This window comes from Miniopterus natalensis, chromosome 3 (assembly GCF_054644295.1).
Source record: "Miniopterus natalensis isolate mMinNat1 chromosome 3, mMinNat1.hap1, whole genome shotgun sequence".
Lineage (NCBI taxonomy): Eukaryota > Metazoa > Chordata > Mammalia > Chiroptera > Miniopteridae > Miniopterus > Miniopterus natalensis.
The window spans coordinates 92952865-92959492 of NC_142083.1; positions in this window are offsets into that span (position 1 = coordinate 92952865).

Below are 6628 nucleotides of genomic sequence, written 5' to 3' on the forward strand. Positions count from 1 at the left end.
GGGGGCTCCTCCCCGTCGGGGTCCCAGAGGACGCAGGGACTTCCTGTTCTGCCCTGAGGTGACCGCCTCCTGGGGCTGCACCTCTAGGTCAAAACACCATGACCGCTCCCTTTATAGACGCGAAAATTAAGCCAGCCCAACGAGGGTCCTGTGTAACGGGACCGGGCTCTAGAGGTCGGTCGGCGTCCGGGAAACCGACTTGGGGGGACCCAAAGTCGGTTTCTGCCCGGGCACAATGGCTCAGCCGCAGGGCGACGAGGCGTAGACACCTCCGCCCCAGGCCGGCGCCAAGTAGGTTTTGCACCTGCGCAATGAGAATAGAAGGCGGGAGGAGCCTGAGGGGCGGGGCCGGAGACGAGGACGCAGGGACGTGAGGGGCGGAGCCGGAGAAAGCTGGGTGCCTTTGATGGGCTGCATCGGGGAGGGGGCGGGGTAAGAGGAGTTCTTGGGCGGGGACTCGAGGCCGGTTTGGAATTTTTGGCGCGAGTTGGCTCCGCGCGCGTTCACGGGCCGTTCCCCCTCCAGAGGGTCCTCTCGCCCCGGCGTAGGGAGCTGAGGACGGCAGACCCCGGCCCTTCTGACCGCTCCGAGGGTTCCCCGCGGCCTCTGCTGACCCGGAATCTGGGATCTCGCGGAGCTGCGCCCCGCCCACCCGCTCCAGGTGAGTGCAGACGTGGCCCTCGGGGTTCTCGGGCCGGACCACCCCCTCTTCTCCTTCCCCTTGCTCTCGGCGCCCCCCGCCCTCTGAGAGCCCCTCCCGGGTCAGCCTCAGCCCCCTCCCTCCTCGCCCTCCGATGTCCTCAAGCCCGGGTCGCACTGGGCCCCGCCCTGTCCCTCTGCTAACCCTTCTTCGGGTTAGCTCTGCCCCGCCCACTTCCCCTGCAGCCGCTCCGGGTGACTGCCCCTGCTGCTTTCCCGTCCTTCCACAGCCTCCCTGCCCCCTTTCATCTGGGGACCCCTTACCACAGCGACCGCCCCCGCCCCCGTTACTTGTCCTTCCGCAGGAAAAGCCCCACACACGTTCCATCCACAGCCCCTCCCGCGTGACGGCGGGCCTGCTCAGCTCTGTTCGCCAGGGTTTCCCCGCGCGCGCGGAGGTGAATCTGCTGTTGCCCTGCCTGGTAGGAACTCACGGTCTAGCGCGGTAGACCGAGGTCAGCATGTGTCCGTCCCAATGAGAGGGTGAGGCCTCTGGTCAGCGTCCCGGAAACCAGGCAGGAGGGGCCCAAAGTCGGCTATAGGTCACCCTGGCCCTTCCTCTGCTCAGGGCCACCCTAGATTCACCTTGCTCCTTCTACCTACCCTGCCCCACCGCAAAAGCTGTTTGGCCAGGCCAGAGGTGCTAGAATGTAAGTGACCTTGGGATGGTCTGAGAACTCGTTTAAGATGCAGGTGTCCGGTGTCTTTGAATGTGACAGGACTGGATCTGGAAGCTGTACTTCTCTTTTTTTTTAATCCTGACTCATTGCTTTTCAGACAGCGTGGAAAAGAGAGAGACACACATCAATTGGTTGCCTCTTGCATGCACCCCCACCAAGGCCGGGGACAAGCCTGCAACCGAGGTACATGCCCTTGGCTGGAATGGAACCCAGGTGGAAGTTTTGGCCACTGACCCAAACCCACTAGCGCTGGAAGCTGTACTTCTAACCAGTGCCCTGGGGGATCCTGACATCCCACTTCTTCACTTTGAGAAATCCTGGAGTGGGAATCCTGAGATAAAAGAGGCAGAGGAAGGGTCATCATAATTATGTAGGGTGAATCTTCCAGGCAGGCACCCATAGGGTTCCCTCCCTCAGTCCTCACTTTCCCAGGGGCTGGAGGGCACACTTCAGATGATTGCCCCTTCTGTTTTAGTTACTGAGTCATCCCTTGTTGGGTATGGCATCCTTTTTTTTTTACAGAGAAAGGAAGGAGGGGGAGAAACATTGATGTGAAAGCAAAACATTGATTGGTTGCCTCCTGCATGCCCTCTACCGGGGATGGACCCTGCAGCCCAGGCATGTGCCCAGACCAGAATCGAACCAGCAACCTTTCTGTGCACAGGGCTACGCCCAACCAACTGAACCACACTGGCCAGGGCGGGTATGGCATCTTTTGATACACTGTGGCTTCTGCTCAAAATTAAACTCCCCTCCTTTTGTTTTCTTGCTTTTGTTTCAATAACATAGCAACACAAAAAGCCCTCTGTGCCCCAACACACAAAGCCACTTAAACCTGTGGGGCTTCTGTAACTTTGTGTTTCCTTTAACAGCATTTATTGAGGAATCTGCATGTCAGACACTAGGCTGAGCCTTCTCTTAGGTTAATATTACAGGTCCACAAATCCCTGAGGCCAGGTGTGTTTTGGAATGCAAAATGTGTCAGACTTTAGAAAACTAATAACATGTAACATGTAACACCACCCATGGATCTGGGACATCAATAATCAAACACATTAATATTTTTGTCAAGAAATATATGGATATTCACACTTAGAGGGGAAAAATGGGTCAGACCAGATTTTTCTGCCAAATGAGTTTTACATGTAGATACCCAGTTGTCCCATTTGTTGAGAAGACTATTCTTTCCCACTGAATTGTTTTGCACCTTTGTCAAAATCAATTGACTATAAATGTGAGGGTTTATTTCTGAATTCTCAATTCTATTCCATTGATCTATGTGTCTATCCTTATGTATATACAATACTGTTGATTACTGTAGCTTTGTAAGTAAGTTTTGAAATCGGGAAGTATAAGTCCTACAATTTTATTTTGATTGTTTTGACTATTCTGGGTCTGGGGCATTTCCATGTAAATTTTAGGATCAACTTGTCAGTTTCTACAAAGAATCCAGCTGGGATTCTGATAGGGATGGTGCTGAATCTGTAGATCAATTTGGAGAGTATTGCCATTTTATCCACATTAAATCTTTGGATCTATGGACATGTAATATCTTTCTACTTACAGGGTGGGGCAAAAGTAGGATTGCAGTTGTTCATATGGAAAGTAATAGAATAATTCATAAATAAGAATACAAGAATAAACTGTTTTGTGTACTTACAACTGTAAACCTACTTTTGCCCAACCCTGTATTTAGGTTGTCTTTAATTTCCTAAAGAAGCTGAGGGAAGAAAGGAAAAAGAAAGTGTATATGCATAATATTTGTTATATTGACATTCTTATTTACTACGTCTGATTCTCTTCATTTGTTCCTGAAGGTTTGAGTTACCACTTGGTGTTGTTTTCTAGTTCAGTACAGTTTTGTTCCCTCCCACCTCCTTTGTGCTGTTATTTGCATGTATATCACACTTCTTTTTTTTAATCCTCTAACTGAGGATATTTTTTCCATTGCTTTTTAGAGAGAGTGGAAGGGAGAGTGAGAGAGAGAGAAACATCAATGTGAGAGACATATTGATTGGTTGCCTCCCACACAGGCCCCAACCAGGGCCAGGGATTGAGCCTGCAACCATAGTACGTGCCCTTGGCCAGAATTGAACCCAGGAACCTTCAGTCCAATGGTTGCCACTCTAATCACTGAGCCAAACTGGCCAGGGCAGTATATCACATTTCTTTATGTTACATGCCCAATAGTACAATTACATACATATTGTTTTATACAGTTGCTTTTTAAATCAATTAAGAGAAGAAAGAAGAGATATGCATTTATACTGTCTTCTTTTTTAAAAAATATATTTTTAATGATTTCAGAGAGAGGAAAGGAGAGGGAGAGAGATAGAAACATCAATGATGAGAGAGTCATTTATAAGCTGCCTCCTGCACGCCCCCGACTGGGGATCGAGCCCGCAGCCTGGGCATGTGCCCTGAACGGGAATCGAACTGTGATCTCCTGTATCCTAGGTCGATGCTAAACCGCTGAGCCACACCTGGCAGGGCTGTCTTTTATATTACATAATTACCTTTACTAGTGTTCTTTGTTTTTTTTCATGTAATTTAGAATTACTGTTTGGGATCACATACTTTCAGCCTGAAAAATTTCCTTTAGTTTTTCTGGTAAAACAGGTCTGTTGGCAGTGAATTCTTTCTGTTTTTGGTTACCTGGGAATGTCTTTATTTTGCTTTTATTTATTTATTTATTTATTTATTTATTTATTTATTTATTTAAACTTGTTGGGGTGACATTGGTTAATATGAACATATAAGCTTTATTTTTGAAAGGTAGTTTTGTTGGATATAGGATTCTTAATTGACAATTTCCCCCCTAGCACTTTGAATATGTCATCCTGTTGCCTTCTGGCCTACATTGTTTCTGATGAGAAGTCAGCAGTTTATCTTATGGGGAGGCTTGTAAGTGATGAGTCATTTTTCTCTTGCTGCTCTCAAGATTTTCTCCTTGTTTTGGTTTTCAGCACTTTTAGTATAATGTGTCTGTGTGTGGATCTCTGCATTTATCTCTACTTGAAGTTTATGGAGCTTCTTGGATATGTTAATGTTTTTCTAAATCACATTTGGGACATTTTTATCCATTCTTAGCATCTTTTTTTCTGCTCCTTCTCTCCTGGTACACTCATTATGCCTATGTTGGTACACTTAATGGTGCCCTACATTTCTCTGAGGCTCTGTTCCCTTCATTCTTTTTTCTCTGTGTTCTTTAGATTGTATAATTTCTATTGATCTATCTTCAATTCACTAATTATTTATTCTGTCAGTTCAAATCTACTGTTTAACCCCTCCAGTGAATTTTCATTTCAGTTATTGCACTTTTCAACTCCACAATTTCCATTAGATTCTTTTAATGATTTCTATCTTATTATTAATATTTCCTATTTGGGGAGATGTTGTAATCATGCTTCCTTTACTTTAAGCATAGTTTTTTTTAGTTCTTTGGACATATTTATAGTAGCACCTTTGAAGTCTTTCTCTCTTAAATCTAACATCTGGTCCCTCTTTCAGGCAGTTTCTATTGCCTGTTATTTTTATTTAAAAATTTAAAATATTTTTAAACATTATTTTATTTATTGATCTTAGAAAGTTGGAGAGAGGGAGAAACATCAATTTGTTGTTCCACTTATTTATGCATTCATTTGTTGCTTCTTGTATGTGCCCTGTCTAGGGATTGAACTTGCAACATTGGTGTATCAGGATGATGCTTTAACCAACTGAGCTACTTGGCCAGGGCTGCCTGTTTTTTGTTTTGTTTTGTTATGTTATGTTATGTTATGTTATGTTATGTTATGTTATGTTATGTTATGTTATGTTATGTTATTTTTCCTGTGTGTGGGTTACACCTCCCTGTGTCTTTACACATCTTGTAATTTTTTTTGATCCTCACCTGAGGATATTTTTTCTTTTGATTTTTAGAGAGAGTGGAAGGGAGGGAGGGAGAGAGAGAAACATCGATATGAGAGACACATATCTATTGGATCTATTGGTTGCCTCCCATAGGAGCCCTGACCAGGGCCTGGGGTTCGAACATACAACTGAGGTACGTGCCCTTGACCAGGAATTGAACCCACGACCCTTGGTCCGTAGGCGGACACTCTAACCGCTGAGCCAAACTGGCCAGGGCTATCTCATAATTTTTTGTTGAAAACAGGACATTTTAGATAATATGTTTTAGCAACTGTGGATACTGGCCCCTCAACTCCCCCCTCCCCTGTGCTTGTGATTTTTTTAAAAATATGTTTGTTTTTTTAATTGGTTTGAGAGAGAGAGAGGAAAGAAGAGGGATAGAGAGATAGAAACATCAGTGATAAGAGAGAATCATTGATTGGCTGCCTCCTGCAAGCCCCCTACTGGGGATGGAGCCCACAACCCAGACATATGCCCTGACTGGGAATCAAACTGTCAACCTCTTGGTTCATGGGTCAGTGCTCAACCACTGAGCCACACTGTGCCTTGTGATTTTTTTTTTTTTTTTGCTTATCTATTTTTTTAGGGACTGACTAGACCATTGTAGTAACATCTCTTTCTGCAGTATGGAGTCTCTGACATCACTCCTCAGAGGGCCCAACCTGGACATGTGCACAGTCAACTTGGGACACTGGGGTTTTAGGGGAGGCTATCTTGCTTTCTTTTTTAAATATGTTTTTATTGATTTCAGAGAGAGGACAGAGAGGGAGAGAGAGATAGAAACATTGATGAGAAACATCGATCAGCTGCCTCCTGCACACCCCCTACTGGGGATCGAGCCCGCAACCTGGGCATGTGCCCTGGCAGGGAATGGAACTGTGACCTCCTTGTTCATGGGTCGACACTCAACACCTGCTGGGTGGGGGGGACTATCTTTGACTGTGCTTTCCCTGATCATATCCACCTGTTGGGCTCCCCCAATTGTTGGCTGTCTTCTCTATTGTTTTTGTCCTGGAGCATCAATTGCTCCATAGACTGATCCAATTAAATTTGGGCTCCTTTAACAGGGTAGCTTTTGAGTTCAGTGTTTGAAGTTTGTTCTGACCCCAGGAAGGTTCTTCTTATCTGTCTCTTTATCTGGTTCTCTCTGGTAAACTAACTGGCCCATGGTTTAGCTTGTTGCAATAATGGAGGCACGAGCCTCCTATTTGCTTACCACCCAAACCTTGATTGATTTTTGAGAGCACCTTTAAACTTGAACTTCCCATATTGTTTCAAGTTAAGTCTTTTTAGTTTTAGTTTTAGTTTTTGCTTGGGGAGCTTCAAAGCTACCTGTTTTA